Source organism: Oratosquilla oratoria, chromosome 6, assembly GCF_046742065.1.
Source record: "Oratosquilla oratoria isolate Oo_2021 chromosome 6, ASM4674206v1, whole genome shotgun sequence".
In the NCBI taxonomy this organism is placed as follows: Eukaryota; Metazoa; Arthropoda; class Malacostraca; order Stomatopoda; family Squillidae; genus Oratosquilla; species Oratosquilla oratoria.
The window spans coordinates 82,269,009-82,289,823 of record NC_134782.1 but is presented as its reverse complement, the minus strand read 5'-3'; the positions used below and the strand labels follow the sequence as shown (position 1 = coordinate 82,289,823).

General features: G+C 40.0%; 1 protein-coding gene across 10 annotated transcripts in view; it reads right to left on the bottom strand.

Annotated features, from left to right (window-relative positions):
- The window catches only part of PTPMT1 (protein tyrosine phosphatase, mitochondrial 1), a 108,084-nt gene that overhangs the window by 62,533 nt on the left and 24,736 nt on the right, over positions 1-20,815 (bottom strand). Inside the window, exon 2 of one of the 10 annotated variants that reach the window (XM_076187455.1) lies at positions 10,779-10,812. The exons of 8 other annotated variants lie outside the window; for them this stretch is intronic. The gene's annotated coding sequence lies outside the window, so the exon portion shown is untranslated. One more of the 10 variants, XM_076187456.1, reaches the window with a different exon arrangement.

Here is a 20,815-nt window from a genome sequence, read left to right as displayed (position 1 = left end):
GCATTTCCATCAACATTAGGCAGCCTGACTATTCTTCGCTGCAAAACATCCTAGATAACCTTAAAGCATGGACCGAGAGCAGCAATATGACAGTTAACCACAGCAAGACCATGGTTATGCACATATGTACATCCAAACAGGCGGTGGCACCTCCTCAACTATCACTAGGAACCCACTCCCTTCAGGTGGTCCAGTCCGCCAAGCTACTTGGCATCACATTAGACGATCACCTAAACTGGAACCAGCACATCAACAACATCATCAGGACAGCCTCATACAAACTCTACATGCTGCGCAGATTGAGGTCCCTTGGTACCCCATCACCAGATCTAAAGGGAGTCTACACTACCTTCGTACTCCCCACCCTCATGTACGCCTCCCTGGCCTGGTCATCATCACTCAACATCACACAGAGGAGTAAATTAGAGAAAGTACAAAGAAGAGCGTGCAGAATTATCTTGGGTGGTCAGTATGAGGGATACAAACATGCCCTCACCACCCTCAGCCTGCCAAGAGTGTCCGACAAGCACAGTGAGGCACTGAGTAAGTTTGGACAGGACCTAATGTTCCACCCACGTCACCGTCACTTCCTCCCACCTGACACCACAACCACCCACCATGCAACTCGGCATTCTAACAGGATCAAACCCATCAGAGCACCGAGGACTGACCGATACAAGAACAGTGCTATTCCATCCATTGTTCGCACAATAAACTCATTATAAAACTTAGATTAGGCATATCACTCTTATAATTACTGTATTACTCATAAAAGTACTCTATTGTATCATTGTCAGTGTATCACTGCTATCTCAATAAAGCTGGCTCACCTCCCACTTTTCTCCTATAGCTTTCTCACATATCTGTCTTACCACAAAGATCTGATCTACACAACCTCTACCCGTCCTAAATCCACTGTTCCTCACCAATTACTCCCTCTGTTCCTCTCCTAATCCTCTCAATTAAGATCCTCCCATAAGCCTTTCCTACTACACTCAACAGGCTAATCCCTCTGAAATTACTACATTCACACTTGTCCCCTTTTCCCTTGTAAAGAGGAACTATACAGGCACTACTCCAGTCCTCTGGTACTCTACCCTCTCTCCAGCAAACATTAAATAACCTCACCAACCAGTCCACCATCACTGCACCTCCCTTTTTCAGACATTCTGCATGACATCCATCCAGACCAGGTGCCTTACCTGCTTTCATCATCTTTACAGCTGCCTTCACCTCATCCTTCCTTATTTCTCCTCCATTCTCCTCACTCATCACTCTCATTTTCTTCGCATTTCCCACTGCAGCTATCTTTCCTTCCCTATCCTCCTTCACATTCAGCAACTCCCTAAAATATTCTGCCCATCTTCCCCTCACTGCCATCTCTTCCATTATCAACTCTCCATCTGTACCTTTTACCTTTTCTTCCCTACTTGATTCGCCTCCTCTTCCTCTCTTAATTTCTTTCCAAAACATCTTTTTATTACTTTCAAAATTTTCTGTCATACTCCTACCCCATTTCACATCTGCTCTCCTCTTTGCCTCCTTTACCTTTTGCTTTACTTCTCTTTTCTTTTCTTTGTACGTCTCATATGACTCCCCTGTCCTCTTTTGTAACTAATCTGTGAATGCTCGCTTCTTCTCTTCTACAGCCTTCTTTGTTTCCTCATCCCACCATTCACTACCCTTTCTTCTATTTCCCCCTGTCCTTCTTGTTCCACACACCATCCTTGCACACTTTAAGACTCCCTCCTTGAACCATCCCCATTCCTCCTCCACACCCATCTCTGCTCTATCCTTTACTCCCTCCCACTCCTCCTTCAGCTTCTTTTCGTACTCCTTCTCCTTTTCCTTTTCATTCAAGGAGTTCACTCTAAGAACCTCCCTACCTTTTGTCCCTTTCCTCCTTCTCCATCTATCCTCCACTCTCAGCTTACCTTCCACCAAAAAATGATCTGATATTCCCCCACCCTCTCCCCTTAGCACATGTACATCCTTAACTCTTCCTATCATAATCCTATTTACCACTACATAATCCATTAGCGCTCTATCTACCACCCTTCCCTCCACCACCCTCTCCCATGTGTACTTATGCTTGACTTTCTTCCAAAACACTGTATTTGCTATCATCAACTCTCTTTCTAGACACATTTCCACCATCAACTCTCCACTACGATTCTTTCCTGGAACTCCACACTTCCCAACCACTCCATCGATTGGACCATTTCCCACCCTAGCATTAAGGTCTCCCAGTACTATTACATTGACATTTCTTCCTAAACCCTCTATGCACTCATTTAAATCTATCCAAAAGGCCTCCCTTTCTTCCATGTTCTTCTCACTGCCCGGCCCATATGCACTTACAAAGACCCACATCTCCTTTCCCAGTTTCACCTTCATCCACATTATCCTTGAGGAAACCTCCTTCCACTCCACTACCCCTTTACCTATCTCCTCACTTACTAGAATAGCCACCCCTTCCCTCCCTCGCCCTCTCTTCACTCCTGATAACCTCCCACTTACACTCCCAAACTTACACTCACCCTTCCCTTTCAACTTAGTTTCACTCAAAGCCAACACATCCAACTTTCTTCTCACAAACATACTACCTATCTCTTCCCTTTTACTCTCATCTGTACCACATCCACGCACATTAAAAGACCCAAACCTTAGGGTGCTGGCCCGAGGCCCTCCAGCACCCCTTATGCCTTTCCTTTGATTTTTAGGAATTTGCCCCTTGGGGCTACAGGGAGAAGGATGCCTAGTCCCTCTCCCCGTCCCTTTCTTCTCGCCTCTTACGATCCAAGTGGGAAAACTTGGTGGCAGTATTCTTTTCCCCCACCACAGGGAATTCCCCCAATCAGAAAGAGAATACTCAGAGAAATGGTACAGGACAGCAACAAGGGGTTGAGGGACAGCATAACGGAGGGACAGTCGTAGTATAAAAGTGTCATCATTTCTCTATGAACAGAATTTCTTCTATCATAGACAAAATGATGTGTGGCTCTGGTCCGTAGGGGCGCCCCATATAGACCCTAAAGTATCGACTGCATGCTACTTTGCCACAATAACAAGCAACCAATACCCCAGACGGGGAGGTGAGCCAGCTGTTGTTTGCGGACGACACTGCGCTTGTGGCAGGGTCAGAGGAGGGATTGAGGAAGCTGGTGGCAGAGTTTGGGAGAGTATGTGATAGAAGAAAGCTAAAGATAAATGTGGGTAAATGTAAGGTGATGAGATGTACAAGGGGTGAAAGTGGCAGTAGACTGGAAGTGAACATTAAGGGAGAGCGACTGGAGGAAGTGGATAGTTTTAGATACTTGGGTGCAAGTGTAGCAGGAAAAGGTGGAGTGAAGGTGGAGGTAGAATGTAGATTGAGAGAAGCGAGTAAATGCCTTGGTGGTTTAAAGAGTGTAATGAGGAATAGACATTTGGGAATGGATGCGAAGAGGAGACTGTATGAAGGAGTGATTGTGCCAACAGCACTGTATGGGGCAGAAACGTGGAACATAAGAGAAGAAGAGAGAAGGAGTTTGAATGTGTTTGAGATGAGGTGTCTGAGAAGTATGGTGGGGGTTACTAGGCTAGATAGAGTGAGAAATGAGGAGGTGAGGAGGAGAACAGGGGTGAAAAAGGAGCTGGGAGATAGGGTTGATGAAAGAATATTAGGATGGTTTGGACACATGGAAAGAATGAGTGAAGAAAGACTAGTAAAAGAGGTATGGAAGGCAGATGTGGAGGGAGTGAACATGAGGGGACGTCCTAGGATGAGGTGGATGGATGGGGTGAAGGGGGCTTTGGGGAAGAGGGGAATGTCTGTTGAGGAAGGAAGGGAGAGGACGGAAGACAGAGGTGAGTGGAGAATGGTTGTATATGGATGATGTTGTGACTGCATGAGGAGGAATGGGCGGGGAAGTGGGGGGTGGGGTAGTATGTGTGAGTAAATTTTGACGCAGCCCGAAGGGATTTTTCCCCGTCCTCGCCTTATATGCAAAGGGGGACGGAGAGGGGGGGTCGCCGATTAAATGAAGCGGCCTCGCTGTGGATGTACTGTGTCTTGCGACACTGCTTCTGACCCAGGGCGGTGGGCAGGGTGCAGGGATGACCCGTCATCCAGGAGGTGCTCAGATGAGAGGAAGGGTGGGAGGGGTGTGGAGTGTATTTAGGGATGAAATGGGTGGGAGTGTTTTTTTTATGCCTTTCCCTTTTTGGCTACCTCCCTTGGAAGGGGGAAAAAGCCTTGGTATATGTATGTATGTATGTATGTATCATTATTATGATTGTCGGACTGACAGCGAAGATAGGAACTCCAGAAAAAAACACAATTTTTGTGGATTTCAATGATGAGGAAGTACCTGTGTTGTACTAGTAGGGAAGGGGAAAGCTCATGATGTAGTGGGCAGGTGAAAAAAAGAAGGGGAGGAATTATTGAAAAAAATGGAGGGAAATGAGGAAGGGGACAAACGGGCCCCGGACATCAGAAGGAATGTAAACAAGATATGTGCAGATGACACAGCTGAAGTTAAGCAAGTCAGTAAAGGCATTAAAATTAGAAATATAAATAAGAGCAGTGCAATAGAAAGTGGAGATAATTATAATTATTTCTATGGATTTAATGAGGGAGGAGATGACAACCTACCCCGATTAGAAAGTCTAGAGGAAAAACTATAAAAAATTAATGAATCATGGGAGGTTAGGTTCAGCCAACTTGCACTAATTACACAAAGAGTTGATAAACTGGAAGAACTAAAGAAGGAGAACCAAAGCCAATATAAACAGAAGAATTAAAAAGATAGTTAAAAGAAGTAAAGGATGAGAATGAGGAATTAAAGAGGAATAATAAAGAGAATAAAGACTCCATAGCAAAGGAGGTAAGTTGTTGGAAAAAGGTTCAGGATAGCAAAATTGAATTTAGAGATACTGTATAGTGAAACAACAGATAAAGGAACACACTAAGGACACAGTTATTAAAGTGATGAGAGAGAAGGAGAATATATTAAGAGACTTACATACATATACCATGGCTTTTTCCCCCTTACAAGGGGGGTAGCCAAAAAGAAATAGGGGAATCAAGTAGAGAAGAAAAGGTAAAAGGTGCAGATGGAGAGATGATAATGGAAGAGATGGCAGTAAGGGGAAGATGGGCAGAATATTTTAGGGAGTTGCTAAATGTGAAGGAGGATAGGGAAGGAAAGATTGCTGCAGTGGGAAGTGCGAAGACAATGAGAGTGATGAGTGAGGAGAATGGAGGAGAAATAAGGAAGGATGAGGTGAAGGCAGTTGTTAAGATGATGAAAGCAGGTGAGGCACCTGGTCTGGATGGATGCCATGCGGAATGTCTGAAAAAGGGAGGTACAGTGATGGTGGACTGGTTGGTGAGGTTATTTAATGTTTGTTGGAGAGAGGGTAGAGTGCCGGAGGACTGGAGGAGTCCCTGTATAGTTCCTCTTTACAAGGGAAAGGGGACAAGTGTGAATGTAGTAGTTTCAGAGGGATTAGCTTGTTGAGTGTAGTTGGGAAGGCTTATGGGAGGATCTTGGTTGAGAGGATTAGGAGAGGAACAGAAGGAGTAATTGGTGAGGAACAGTGTGGATTTAGGACAGGTAGAGGTTGTGTAGATCAGATCTTTGTGGTATAGACAGATATGTGAGAAAGCTATAGGAAAGGGGAAGGATGTTTTTTTGGCTTTTATGGATCTGGAAAAGGCTTATGATAGGGTAGACAGGAAGCACTGTGGGAGGTTATGCAGATATATGGGATAGGAGGAAAGCTTCTAGGAGCTGTCAAGAGTTTTTATGAGAATAGTAGAGCTTGTGTCAGGATTGGAAATGGAGAGAGTGAGTGGTTTGAGGTAAAGGTGGGACTTCATCAAGGATGCATTATGTTACCCTGGCTGTTCAACTTATACATGGATGGGGTGGTGCGAGAGGTAAATGCTAGGGTAGTGGGTCAGGGATTGGAGATGGTTAAAGAAAATGGAGAAAAGTGGGAGGTGAGCCAGCTGTTATTTGCGGACGACACTGCATTTGTGGCAGGATCGGAGGAGGGATTGAGGAAGTTGGTGGCAGAGTTTGGGAGAGTATGTGATAGAAGAAAGCTAAAGATAAATGAGGGTAAAAGTAAGGTGATGAGATGTACAAGGGGTGAAAGTGGCAGTAGACTGGAAGTGAGCATTAAGGGAGAGCGACTGGAGGAAGTAGATAGTTTTAGATACTTGGGTGCAAATGTGGCAGGGAAAGGTGGAGTGAAAGTGGAGGTAGAATGTAGATTGAGAGAACGAGAAAATGCCTTGGTGGATTAAAGAGTGTAATGAGGAATAGACATTTGGGAATGGATGCTAAGAGGAGACTGTATGAAGGAGTGATTGTGCCAACAGCACTGTATGGGGCAGAAACATGGAACATAAGAGAAGAAAAGAGAAGGAGTTTGAATGTGTTTGAGATGAGGTGTCTGAGAAGTATGATGGGGGTTACTAGGCTAGATAGAGTGAGAAATGAGGAGGTGAGGAGGAGAACAGGGGTGGAAAAGGAGCTGGGAGATAGGGTTGATGAAAGAATATTAGGATGGTTTGGACACATGGAAAGAATGAGTGAAGAAAGACTAGTAAAAGAGGTGTGGAAGGCAGATGTGGAGGGAGTGAACATGAGGGGACGTCCTAGGATGAGGTGGATGGATGGGGTGAAGGGGGCTTTGGGGAAGAGGGGAATGTCTGTTGAGGAAGGACGGGAGAGGACAGAAGACAGGGGTGAATGGAGAATGGTTGTATATGGACGATGTTGTGATTGCATGAGGTGGAATGAGCAGGTGGATGGGGGGTGAGGTAGTATGTGTGAGCAAAATTTTGACGCAGCCCGAAGGGATTTCTCCCCGTCCTCTCATTTATGCAATGGGGGGACGGAGAGGGGGGCGTCGCCGATTTAATGAAGCGGCCTTGCTGTGGATGTGCTGTGTCTTGCGACACTGCTTCTGACCCAGGGCAGTGGACAAGGTGCAGGGATGACTCGTCATTAAGAGACTTAGCAGATATAAAGAAATATATAATTATATTAGGACTGGAAGAGAACCATAACACAAATAGAACTACAAGGGTAAGAGAGGAGAAAGAGTGAACAAGGTATTAAAAATATTTCAAGATGTACAGGAAATAGGGAAAGAAATTGAAGAAATATATAGGTTGGGGAAATACAGTATAGACAAGACCAGACCAATTAAGGTTAAATTCAGGTCACAAATGACAGCAGAGAATGTATCATCAGAAACAATAAAACTAGCAGAAAGTGATCAGTACAAACAGGTATGGATAAAAAGAGAAATGAATAAAGAGGAAAGAGAGGAAGAGAAAAAAAAAATCGAAGCTAAGGAAAAAACGAGAACAGAACAGTCAAAGAGAAATTCTATTGGAGAGTAGTGGATATGAAAGTGAGGAAATGGTTCATAGCAGAGAAAAACAGAAGGGAAACAGAAAACAGAATGGAGGTAACAGAAAATTAAAAGTGTCCTTCACAAATATAGATGGATTAATAACAGGCTTGAATGAACTGAATGATTACCTGAAGGAAAAAGAACCCGACATGCTTGGAATTGTGGAGACAAAATTTAAAGATCCATTACCACCCAACAGTGTAGGACATGGTGTATATAATCACTGGATTAGAAACAGAGATGTAAAACAAGGTGGAGTTATGTTCCTGACTAAGAAGGATATAAATGTGAGGAATTTTACACATGGAAATAATAGAGTGGAAATGATTATGATGGAAATAGAGGACAGGAACAAGAAGAGCAGAAAGTTTGTGTAAATTATGTGCCTCCTAAAATGGCTTCGTGGGAAGAGAAAGATCACAAGAATATTTTAGAAGATACAAGGATAACACTAAATAAGACAATGGAAGATGGAGGAAGAAGAGTTATAATGGGTGACTAATTGTAAAGAAATCTGCTGGGAAGAGATGACAGTGAAGGGTAGAGATGACCTATGGGGAAATGTACTACTTGATATGATTATAGAACATACAATGACACAATGGATACAAGAGACTACTAGGTATAGAAATTAGGAAGAGCCATCAAAACTGAACCTAATAATCACATCAGAACCTGAAATAGTGGACAAGATTGAATGTAAGACACCACTAAGTAAAAGTGACCACATATCAGTTGAACTGGAACTAAATGAAGAGAAATATATGGGAAAAAACAAGCAATATAGAAAGGGAAGAATGATGTATGGAAAAAAAAATTGATATGAGAAAAAAAAAATAAAAAAGCAGACTGGGAAAGGATATACAAAGAGGAAACACCGGCAGAAGAGAAATTTAAAGTTTTGACAAAAATTAAGGAAGGAATGGAAAAGTATGTTCCTAGACAAAAACAAGAAAAAGGATATGTAAAATGTTGGTACAACAAAAGATGTAGAGTTAGAAGATACATACATACATATACCAAAGGCTTTTTCCTCCTTACATTTGGGGGGGGGGGGGGTTAGTCACAAAGAAAAAGGCACAGAAACCACTCCCACCCATTCCATCCCCTACATATTGCACCCTCTTTCCCTCCCTCTCATCTTGGCACCTCCTAGATGAAGGGTCATCACATGACAGCACATCCACAGCAAGGCCGCTTCATTAATTCAGCGACCCCCCTTCTCCATCCCCCCATGCAGAAGAGAAGACGGGGAGAAATTCCTTCAGGCTGCATCAAATTATTTTTCATACATACTTCCTCACCCCCCTTCCCCCACCTACTCCCCCTCATGCATCACAGCATCATCCATACACAACCCTTCTCCATTCACCCCTGTCTTTTGTCCCCTCATATTCACTTCTTCCACCTCTGCCTTCCACACATCTTTTACTAGTCTTTCTTCACTCATTCTTTCCATGTGTCCAAACCATCCTAATACTCTTTCATCAACCCTATCTCCCAGCTCCCTTTCCACCCCTGTCCTCCTCCTCACCTCCTCATTTCTCACTCTATCCAGCCTAGTAACCCCCATCATACTTCTCAAACACATTCAAACTCTTTCTCTCTTCCTCTCTTATGTTCCATGTTTCTGCCCCGTACAGTGCTGTCGGCACAATCACTCCTTCATATAACCTCCTCTTAGCATCCATTCCCAGATGTCCATTTCCCATTACACTTTTTAATCCACCAAGGCATTTACTCGCTTCTCTCAATCTACATTCTACCTCCACCCTCACTCCTCCATTTCCTGCAACATTTGCACCCAAGTATCTAAAACTATCCACTTTCTCCAGTCTCTCTCCCTTAATGTTCACTTCCAGCCTGCTGTACATCTCATCACCTTACTTTTGCCAACATTTATCTTCAGCTTCCTTCTTTCACATACCTTCTCAAACTCTGTCATTAACTTCCTCAATCCCTCCTCTGATCCTGCTACAAGTGCAGTGTTATCAACAAACAACAACTGGCTTATTTCCCACTTTTCTCCATTTTCTTTAACCATCTCCAAATAGGATAAAGCTTGGATAATATGGAGGAAAGACAAAAAACCTGAACAATGGAAAATATATACTGGTTATAGAAATGAATATGTACAAGTGCGCAGAGAAGAAAAGAGAAAATGCGAAAAGTATGTCATAGAAAAATGTAAAGATCAACCAAAACTATTTTATAGATTTGTAAACATACATATATCCATATACCAAGGCTTTTTCCCCCTTACAAGGGAGGTAGCCAAAAAGGAAAAGGCATAAAATCACTCCCACCCATTCCATCCCTAAATACACTCTATTCCCCTCCACCCTCCCTCTTATCTTAGCACCTCCTGGATGACAGGTCATCCCTGCACCCTGTCCACTGCCCTGGGTCAGAAGCAGTGTCGCAAGACACAGCACATTCACAGCAAGGCCGCTTCATTAAATCGGCGACCCCCCCTTCTCCGTCCAACCATGCAGAAGAAGAGAAGACGGGGAGAAATCCCTTTGGGCTGCGTCACATTTTGCTCACACATACTACCTCACCCCCCATCCCCCCACCCAATCCACCTTATGCATCACATCATCCATATACAACCATTCTCCATTCACCCCTGTCTTCTGTCCTCTCCCGTTCTTCCCCAAAGCCCCCTTCACCCCATCCATCCATCTCATCCTAGGACGTCCCCTCATGTTCACTCCCTCCACATCTGCCTCCCATACCTCTTTTACTAGTCTTTCTTCATTCATTCTTTCCATGTGTCCAAACCATCCTAATACTCTTTCATCAACCCTATCTCCCAGCTCCCTTTCCACCCCTGTTCTCCTCCTCACCTCCTCATTTCTCACTCTATCCAGCCTAGTAACCCCTATCATACTTCTCAGACACCTCATCTCAAACACATTCAAGCTCCTTCTCTTTTCTTCTCTTATGTTCCATGTTTCTGCCCCATACAGTGCTGTTGGCACAATCACTCCTTCATACAGTCTCCTCTTAGCATCCATTCCCAAATGTCTATTTCTCATTACACTTTTCAATCCACCAAGGCATTTACTCGCTTCTCTCAATCTACATTCTACCTCCACCTCCACTCCACCTTTTCCTGCCACATTTGCACCCAAGTATCTAAAACTATCTACTTCCTCCAGTCGCTCTCCCTTAATGCTCACTACCAGTCTGCTGCCATTTTCACCCCATGTACATCTCATCACCTTACTTTTACCCACATTTATCTTCAGCTTTCTTCTTTCACACACTCTCCCGAATTCTGTCGCCAACTTCCTCACTCCCTCCTCCGATCCTGCCACAAGTGCAGTGTTGTCCGCAAACAACAGCAGGCTCACCTCCCACTTTTCTCCATTTTCTTTAACCAACAAACTGAAAAACAAACAAGAACTTAGTGAAACTATGACAAGGAGGAATTCAATACACAGAGGAAATAGAAATGGCAGAAATCATGAACAAGCATTTGAAATCAGTGTTTACGAGGGAGAACATACAACTTAGAGATGTCAAGTGTGAGGGGAAAGTCCCCCTATGAAAGAGACAGAAGTAACAAGGAATGAAATGATGAATCACTTGAGTAATCTCGATGTAAGAAAATCGCATGGTCCAGATGAAATGGCAAACTAGATTTTGAGAGAATCCAGGGACGAACTAACAGACAAAAAAAATAGTTTAATAAGCAGTTCATTGAAGGAGGGAAAAGTTCTAGATTGGAAAAGAGGAAATATAGTACCAATACATAAGGGGGGAAACAAGGAAGACCCTACAAAATATACACCGGTCTCTCTTACAAGTACGGTAGCTAAACTTTGTGAAAGAATGATCAAAATTAGATGGGTAAAGCATTTGGGAAAAAACAATGTACTAAACCCGAGGCAGTTTGGAGTTAGACAAGGAAGATCATATATTTACCGACTTTGATGTGTTCCTATTCATGACTAATAGATATAATACAGGAAAGAGATGGATAGGCTGATTGTGCATTTCTAGACCTGAAAAAAAGCTTTTGATAAGGTGCCACATACAAAATTGCTAAAGAAATTAGAAACTACAGGAGAAATACAGGACAAACTGCTGAAGTGGATGGAACACTTCTAGCATGAAAGGAAAATGAGAGTGGTGATAAGAGACAAACATTCCAATTGTGATGAGGTGATTGGTGGAGTTCCACAAGAAACAGTTTTGACCCCAATAATGTTTGCTATATATATTAATGATATGGATGAAGGGATCGAAAGTTATATGAGCTTTTTTGCAGATGATGCAAAAATGTTGAAAAAAGTGAACACCAAAGAAGATTGTGAGTCGCTGCAGAGTGATCTCAATAAAGTATGTGAATGAAGTAGGAAGTGGGAGATGGAATTCAACATTAAAAAGTGTAGCATAATGGAATTTGGAAGCCAAAGAAAAATAGTGGGATTATATACATTGGGAGAGGAAGAAATTAAAAAAGTGGAAAAAGAGGACCTAGGAGTCATTATTACAAATAATATGTCCCCTGAGAAACATATAAACAAAATTTTTTGAGAAACTTATAATTTACTAAGATCAATCAATGTGGCATTTACATACCTGGACAAAGAAATGGTGAAGAAAATACTAGTCACTTTGATAAGACCAAAATTGGAGTATGCAGCAACGACGTAGTCACCAAGTACAAAAAAATGTATAACAAAACTTAAAGGAATACAAAGAGCAATTATGAAATTGGCACCAATGCTCTCAGAACTATCATATGAGGAGAGGCTAGCAAAACTTGAACTACACACACTGGAGCAAAGAAGAGAGAGATGAGACTTGATAACTATTCATAGAATCATGAAAGGCATGGAAATTATTGATAGAGAGGATCTAATAAAATGGGATGGTAGAGATACATAAGAAAATGGAAAGAAAATCAAGACAATTATAGAAGAGACCTGAAAAAGAACAGCTTTCCCCACTGGATAATAGATGTTTGGAACAGGTTAGATGAGAATGTGGTGTGTGCAAAAATGATACACATATTTAAAAACACTCTAGATAAAATGAGATATGGAGACGGGACACCACAAGCATAGCTACCCTTCCCGTAAAATACAACTAGGTAAATACACACACACACAACAGTCGAGGTGACAGCAAATATCAGACTAGAAAAAAATACAATTTTCAGGGATCTCAACAATGAGGGAGTACCTGTGTTGTATTAGTAGGAAAGGGGAAAGCTCGTGGTGTAGTGGGAATGTGAAGAAAAAGGAGAAAGGGAGGGATTACTGAGGAAAATGGAAGAAAATGAGGAAGGGGATGAATGGGCCCCGGACGTCAGAAGAAATGTCAACATGAGATGCGCAGACGACAGAGGAGAAATCAAAGAGATTAGTAAAAATGTAAAAATTAGAAATATAGATAGGAGCAGCACAATGGAAGGTGAAGATAATTATTTCTATGGATTTAATGAGGGAGGAGATGACAATCTCCCCTGATTAGCAAGTCTAGAGGAAAAACTAGCAAAAATGAATGAACAGTAGGAGGTTAGGTTCAGTCAACTTACACGGATTACACAAAGAGTTGATAAATTGGAAGAACTAAAGGAAAATCAAAGCCTAAATAATGAAATAGAAGAATCAAAAAGACAGTTAAAAGAAGTAGAGGATGAGAATGAGGAATTAAAGAAGAATAATAAAGACAATAAAGAGTCCATAGCAAAAGAGGTACAGGGTTGGAGAAAAGTCCAAGAGAACAACAAAATTGAATTTAGAGATATAGTGAAACAACAGATGAAAGAACAAACTAAGAACACAGTTATTAAAGTGATGAGAGAGAAGAATATAGTAAGAGACTTAGCAGACAAAAAGAAAAGTATAATTATATTAGGGTTGGAAGAGAAGCATAATCCAAATAGTAAAGGAGAAGGAAAAAGTAAACAAGATATTAGAAGTAGTTCAAGAAGATGAACAAGAAACAGGGAAAGAAATTTAAAAAAATATATAGAATAGGGAAATATAATACAGATAAGACCACACAAATTAAGGTTAAATTCAGGTCACAAACGATAGCAGAGAATACCTTATCAAAAACAGGGAAACTAGCAAAAAGTGATCTATATAAACAGGTATGGATAAAAAGAGATAAATAAAGAGGAAAGAGAGGAAGAGAAAACAAAAAGAATAGAAGCTAAGGAAAAAACGAGAACAGAACAGAGTCAGACAAAGAGAAATTCTATTGGAGAGTAGTGGATATGAAAGTGAGGAAATGGTTCATAGCAGAGAAAAACAGAAGGGAAACAGAAAACAGGATGGAGGTAGCAGAAAATTAAAAGTGTCTTACACAAATATAGATGGCTTAATAACAAGCTTGAATGAATTGAATGATTACCCGAAGGAAAAATAACCTGACATAATGGGAATTGTAGAGACAAAATTGAAAGGTCCACTACCACCCAACAGTGTAGGACATGGTGCATATAATTACTGGATTAGAAACAGAGAGGTAAAACAAGGGGGTGGAGTTATGTTCCTGACTAAGAAGGACATAAATGTGAGGAATGTTACATATGGAAAGAATAGAGTAGAGATGATTATGATGGAAGTGGAGGACAGGGATGGGAAGAGTAGGAAGTTTGTGGTAAATTATGTGCCTCCTAAAACGACTTCGTGGGAAGAGAGAGAACACAAAAATATGTTAGTAGACACAAGGATAACACAAATAAGATGATGAAAAATGGAAGAAGAAAAGTTATAATGCGTGACTTGAATTGTAAAGAAATCTGCTGGGAAGAGATAACAGTGAAGGGTGAAGATGACCTATGGGGAAATGTACTACTGTACTTGATATGAATATAGAACATACAATGACACAATGGATACAAGAGAATACTAGGTATTGAAATGAAGAACCATTGAGACTGGACCTAATAATCACATCAGAACTTGAAATAGTGGACAAGATTAAATATAAGACACCAATAAGTAAAAGTGACCACATATTGGTTGAACTGGAACTAAATGAAGAAAAATACATGGGAAAAAATGAACAATATAGAAAGGGAAGATTGAAGTATGGATTTTTTTTTTTTTTTTTTTTTTATAAGATAGAGAGAATATTTCCAAAGCAGACTGGGAAAGGATACACAAGGAGGAAACAAAAGTAGAGGAGAAATGGAAAATTTTGACAAAAATTTATAAGGAGTAAAAAAGTATGTTCCAAGACAAAAACAAGAAAAAGGATATGTAAAATGTTGGTACAAGAGATGTAGAGAGTTAAAAGACAAAAGGGATAAAGCTTGGATAACATGGAGGAAAGACAAAAAACCTGACAAATGGAAAATATATACCGGCTATAGAAACCAATATGTACAGGTGCATAGAGAAGAAAAGAAAAAATACAAAAAGGATGTCATAGAAAAATGTAAAGATCAACCAAAACTATCTTATAGATTTGTAAACAACCTAAAAAACAAACAAGATTTAGTAAAACTACAAGGAGGAATAGAATACACAGAGGAAATAGAAATGGCAGAAATTATGAACAAGCATTTAAATCAGTGTTTACGAGGGAGAACATACAATTAAGAGATGTCGAGTGGGAGGAGAAAGTCCTCCCTATGAAAGAGAGAGAACAAGGAAAGATATAATGAATCACTTGAGTAATCTCGATGTTAGAAAATTCCATGGTCCAGATGAAATGGCAAACTGGATTTTATGAGAATGCAGGGACGAACTAACAAAATGCATAGTCTAATAAACAGTTCATTGAAAGAAGAAAAAGTTCCAGAAGACTGCAAAAGAACAAATATAGTACCAATATATAAAGGGGGAAACAATTGGAAGACCCTACTAACTATAGACCAATCTCTCTTACAAGTACAGTAGCAAAAATATGTGAAAGAATTATCAAAATTAGATGAGTAAATCATTTGGAAAAAAAAAAAAACACTGGTAAATTCAAGGCAATTTCGATTTAGACAAGGAAGATCATGGATTTACCTAGTTGTATTTTATCAAAATTTGTTTTTCCATACATATATCTTCCCTTTATGTATTCTTGTTTTTTTAACCATGTATTTTTCTTCATTTAGTTCCAGTTCAACCAATATGTGGTCACTTTTACTTATTGGCATTTTATATTCAATCTTGTCCACTATTTCAGGTTCTGATGTGATTATTAGGTCCAGTCTCTATGGTTCTTCCTCGTTTCTGTACCTAGTATTCTCTTGTATCCATTGTGTCATTGTATGTTCTATAATCATATCAAGTACATTTCCCCATAGGTCGTCTCCACCCTTCACTGTCATCTCCTCCCTTTACAATTAAAGTCACTCATTATAAATCTTCTTCCTCCATCTTTCATTATCTTATTTAGTGTTATCCTTGTGTCTTCTAACATATTTTTGTGTTCTCTCTCTTCCCACAAAGCTGTTTTAGGAGGCACATAATTTACCACAAACTTCCTGCTCTTTCTATCCCTGTCCTCCATTTCCATCATAATCATCTCTACTCTATTCTTTCCATATGTAACATTCCTCACACTTATATTGTTCTTAGTCAGGAACACAACTCCACCCCCTTGTTTTACCTCTCTGTTTCTAATCCAATAATTATATGCACCATGTCCTACACTATTGGGTGGTAGGACCTTCAAATTTTGTCTCTACAATTCCCATTATGTAAGGTTCTTTTTCCTTCAGGTAATCATTCAGTTCATTCAAGCCTGTTATTAAGCCATCTATATTTATGTAAGGCACTTTTAATTTTCTGTTACCTCCATCCTGTTTGTTTTCTGTTTCCCTTCTGTTTTTCTCTACCATTTTCTCACTTTCATATCCACTACTCTCCAATAGAATTTTTCTTTGACTCTGTTCTACTCTCGTTTTTTCCTTAGCTTCCATTTTTTTTTTCTGTTTTTCCTCTATATTCATTTCTCTTTTTATCCATACCTGTTTATACTGATCACTATTTGCTAGTTTCCATGTTTTTGATAAAACATTCTCTGCTGTTGTTTGTGTGATTCTGTTCTGTTCTCGTTTTTTCCTTAGCTTCTATTCTTTTTGTTTTTCTTCCTGTTTTTCCTCTACATTCATTTCTCTTTTTATCTATACCTGTTTATACTGATCACTATTTGCTAGTTTCCATGTTTTTGATAAAACATTCTCTGCTGTTGTTTGTCTGATTCTGTTCTGTTCTCGTTTTTTTTTTCCTTAGCTTCTATTCTTCTTGTTTTCTCTTCCTCTCTTTCCCCTTTATTCATCTTTTTTATCCATACCTGTTTACATAGATCACTTTTTGCTAGTTTCCCTGTTTTTTATATTCTCTTCTGTCATTTGTGACCTGAGTTTAACCTTAATTGGTCTGGTCTTATTTATATTGTATTTCCCTATTCTATATATTTCTTCAATTTTTCTCCCTGTTTCTTGTTCATCTTGAACTACTAATATCTTCTTTACTTTTTTCTTCACCTCCTTTACTCTTGTAGTCCTATTTGGATTATGCTTCTCTTCCATCCCTAATATAATTATACATTTCTTTTTATCTGCTAAGTCTCTTACTATACTCCTTCTCTCTCATCACTTTAATAACTGTGTCTTTGGTTTGTTCTTTCATCTGTTGCTTCACTATATATCTAAATTCAATTTTGTTGTTCTCTTGGACTTTTTTCCAACCCTGTACCTCTTTTGCTATGGACTCTTTATTGTCTTTATTATTATTCTTTAATTCCTCATTCTCATCCTTTACTTCTTTTAACTGTCTTTTTAATTCTTCTATTTCATTATTTAGGCTTTGATTTTCCTTCTTTAGTTCTTCCAATTTATCAACTCTCTGTGTAATTCATGTAAGTTGACTGAACTTAACCTCTTACTGTTCGTTCATTTTCTCTAGTTTTTCCTCTTGACTTGTTAATTGGGGAAGGTTTTCATCTCCTCCCTCATCAAATCCATAGAAATAATTATCTTCACTTTGCATTGCACTGCTCTTATATATATTTCTAATTTTTACATTTTTACTAATATCTTCGACTTCACTTCTATCGTCTCTGCACCTCTTTCTGACATTCCTTCTGATTTCCAGGGCCCGTTCGTCCCCTTCCTCATTTCCTTCCATTTTCCTCAGTAGTCCCACCCCTTCTCCTTTTTCTTCAACTTCCCACTACACCATGAGCTTTCCCCTTCCTTACTAATACAACACAGGTATTCCCTCATCATTAGGATCCATGAAATTTGAAGTTTTACTGGAGTTCCAAACTTCACTGTCACTTTGACTGTCATGTGTGTGTGTCACAAACTTGATGTGTGTCTATTCAAGACTAATAGATATAATACAAGAAAGAGATGGATGGGCTGATTGTGCATTTCTAGACCTGAAAAAAGCTTTTGATAAGGTGCCACATAAGAAATTGCTAAAGATATTAGAAACTGCAGGAGGAATACAGGGCAAACTGCTTAAGTGGATGGAAGACTTCTTGCACGAAAGAAAAATGAGTGGTGATAAGAGACAAACATTCTAATTGGGATGGAGTGAATAGTAGAGTTCCGCAAGGAACAGCTTTGGCCCCAATAATGTTTGCTATATATATACAGTGGCCGCGAAAAGTTTGGGCGCGTAATTAACGAGACACAAATGTAAACACTTGTGACATTTAAATAATCATTTAAAGACCTATAAATGGCTTATTACATACTTTATTTACCAAGCGATTTTCCTTTAAGCTTTATGACCTTCTCCAAACGTGCCGGGATGCATCTTGCCAGGTTTTGTACGTGTTGAGGAATGATATTATCCCAAATATCCTGTATTTCTGTTTTTAGCTTAGCTACAGTGGAGATGTCACGATCTTGAAGCTGTTTTTTTAATTATATGCCATACGTGCTCAATGGGATTTAGGTCTGGAGAATTTCCAGGCCATTTTTTGAAGTAATCAACACCAGTCTTCTAACCATTGGGTAACAGACCGAGCTGTGTGAGCAGGAGCTCCGTCCTGCATAAACCAACTAGCATTGCACTTTTCAAAACTTTCAGGCAGGTTATCACACAATAACTCGAAATAAGTGTGCTGATTTACACTCTCATTTTGTGCAAGAAACACTAAATTGCCAACTCCACCAAATGCAAAGCATCCCCACACCATAACACTTGCAGCATGTTTCACCACTTTAGCTGTATAGCGAGGGTCATTAGGGTCAGACCCCCTGGGGCGCCTCACACGCTTCGACCTGCAGCCCGACGACACCACAAACGTTGACTCATCACTCCACAATACTCGTTCCCAGTCTTCTAAGGACCAGACCTTATATTTCTTGCAAAATGCTATGCAATCATGTATGTTTTTTGCACTTAGGAAGGGAAGAACTTTAGCACAGCGACTACGGTATTGTAAATCTTTGGCTAAATGATCAGAAATACATCTTACAGACACATCATGCAGCAGTGCAGGGTTATTTTCTTTCAGTTTTTGAGCTGTGAGCATTGGATCTTTATCTAACTGCCTCCTAATAACCGTAGAAGTACGATTTGATATCTTCCTTGGCCGACCAGAGCGATGCTTTGGAGTAGGAATGATGTCACTTCCTCCGTCTCGAAATTTCTTGGTCCACTTTTGCACTTGACGCACTCCAATTCCCACACGAGTACCAATATCTTTACACTTATAACCCTCCTTATAGAGGGTTATGATTGTAACAACTGTGTCTCTTTCCAGCTCTTTACCACTTCCCATTACGGAGATATCAAGGCACAAAAACAGAGACCACCGCAAAAAAAAGTCTACTCCCCGTGAGAGATGTTTAGAAACTGACTCCACGTGACATCGAGTGCGCCTAAACAGAGTTGCCAAGTAGTGCGTATTGTCTCGGCTAAATACGGGTACAAATGCTAGCATTGAAAAATAGCGAAAAGTTGTATTTTTCGCATGTTTTGAGTTTAGCAGAAAGTTTGGCCGCCTATAATTTTGCGCCCAAACTTTTCGCGGCCACTGTATATTAATGATATGGACAACAAAATTGAAAGTTATATGAGCTTCTTTGCAGATGATTCAAAACTGTTGAAAAAAGTGAACACTGTAGAAGATTGTGAGTCGCTGCAGAGTGATCTCAATAAAGTATGGGAATGGAGTAGGAAGTGGGAGACGGAATTCAATATTAAGAAGTGTAGTATAATGGAATTTGGAAGAACCAAAAAAAAGAATAGTGGGATCATATAAATTGAGAGGCAGAAATTAAAAAAGTGGAAAATGAGAAGGACCTGGGAGTCATTATTATGAATATGTCCCCTGAGAAACATATAAACAAAAATTTTGGAGAAACTTATAACTTAATAAGATCATTCAAAGGGGCATTTACATACCTGGACGTAGAAATGGTGAAGAAAATACTAGTCACTTTGATAAGACCAAAATTGGGGTATGCAGCGACGACGTGGTCACCAAGTACAAAAAAATGTATAACAAAACTTGAAAGAATACAAGGAGCAATTACAAAATTGGCACCAACGCTCTGAGAACTATCATATGAGGAGATGCTGGCAAAACTTGAGCTACACACATGAGAGCAAAGAGAGAGAGGAGACTTGATAACTATTTATAGAATCATGAAAGGCATAGAAATTATTGATAGAGAGGATCTAATAAAATGGGAAGTAGAGCTACAAGAGGACATGGAAAGAAAAAAAAAGACAATTATAGATGAGACTTGAAAAAGAACAGCTTTTCCCACAGAATAATAGACGTTTGGAACAGGTTAGATGAAAATGTGGTGTGTGCAAAAACGATACACAAATTTAAAAACAGGCAAGATAAAATGAGATATGAAGACAGTACACCACGAGCATAGCTCCCCTTCCCATAAAATACAACTAGGTAAATACACGTCATATTGACAGCAAAGATTGGAACTCCAGAAAAAATGCAATTTTCGTGGATATCAGCGAGGAGGAAGTACCTGTGTTGTATTAGTAGGGAAGGTGAAAGCTTGTGGTGTAGTGGGCAGGTGAAGCAAAAGGAGAAGGGGTGGGATTACTGAGGAAAATGGAAGGAAATGAGGAAGGTGAGGAAGGTGAGGAACGGGCCTTAGAAGTCAAAAGGGGTGTAAACAAAAGGTGTGCAGACGACACAGCCAAGGCTGAACAGGTGAGCAAAAGTATTAAGAGTAGGAACATAGATAAGAGCAACTCAATAGAAAGAGGAGATAATTACTTCTATGGATTTAATGAGGGAGGAGATGACAACCTTCCCCAACTAGTAAGTCTAGAGGAGTAACTAACAAAAATTAACAAAGCATGGGGGGTTAGGTTTAGCCAACTCACATTAATTACAGAAAGAGTTAATAAACAGGAAGAACTAAACAAGGAAAATCAAAACCTAACTAATGAAATAGAATTAAAAAGACAGTTACAAGAAGTAAATG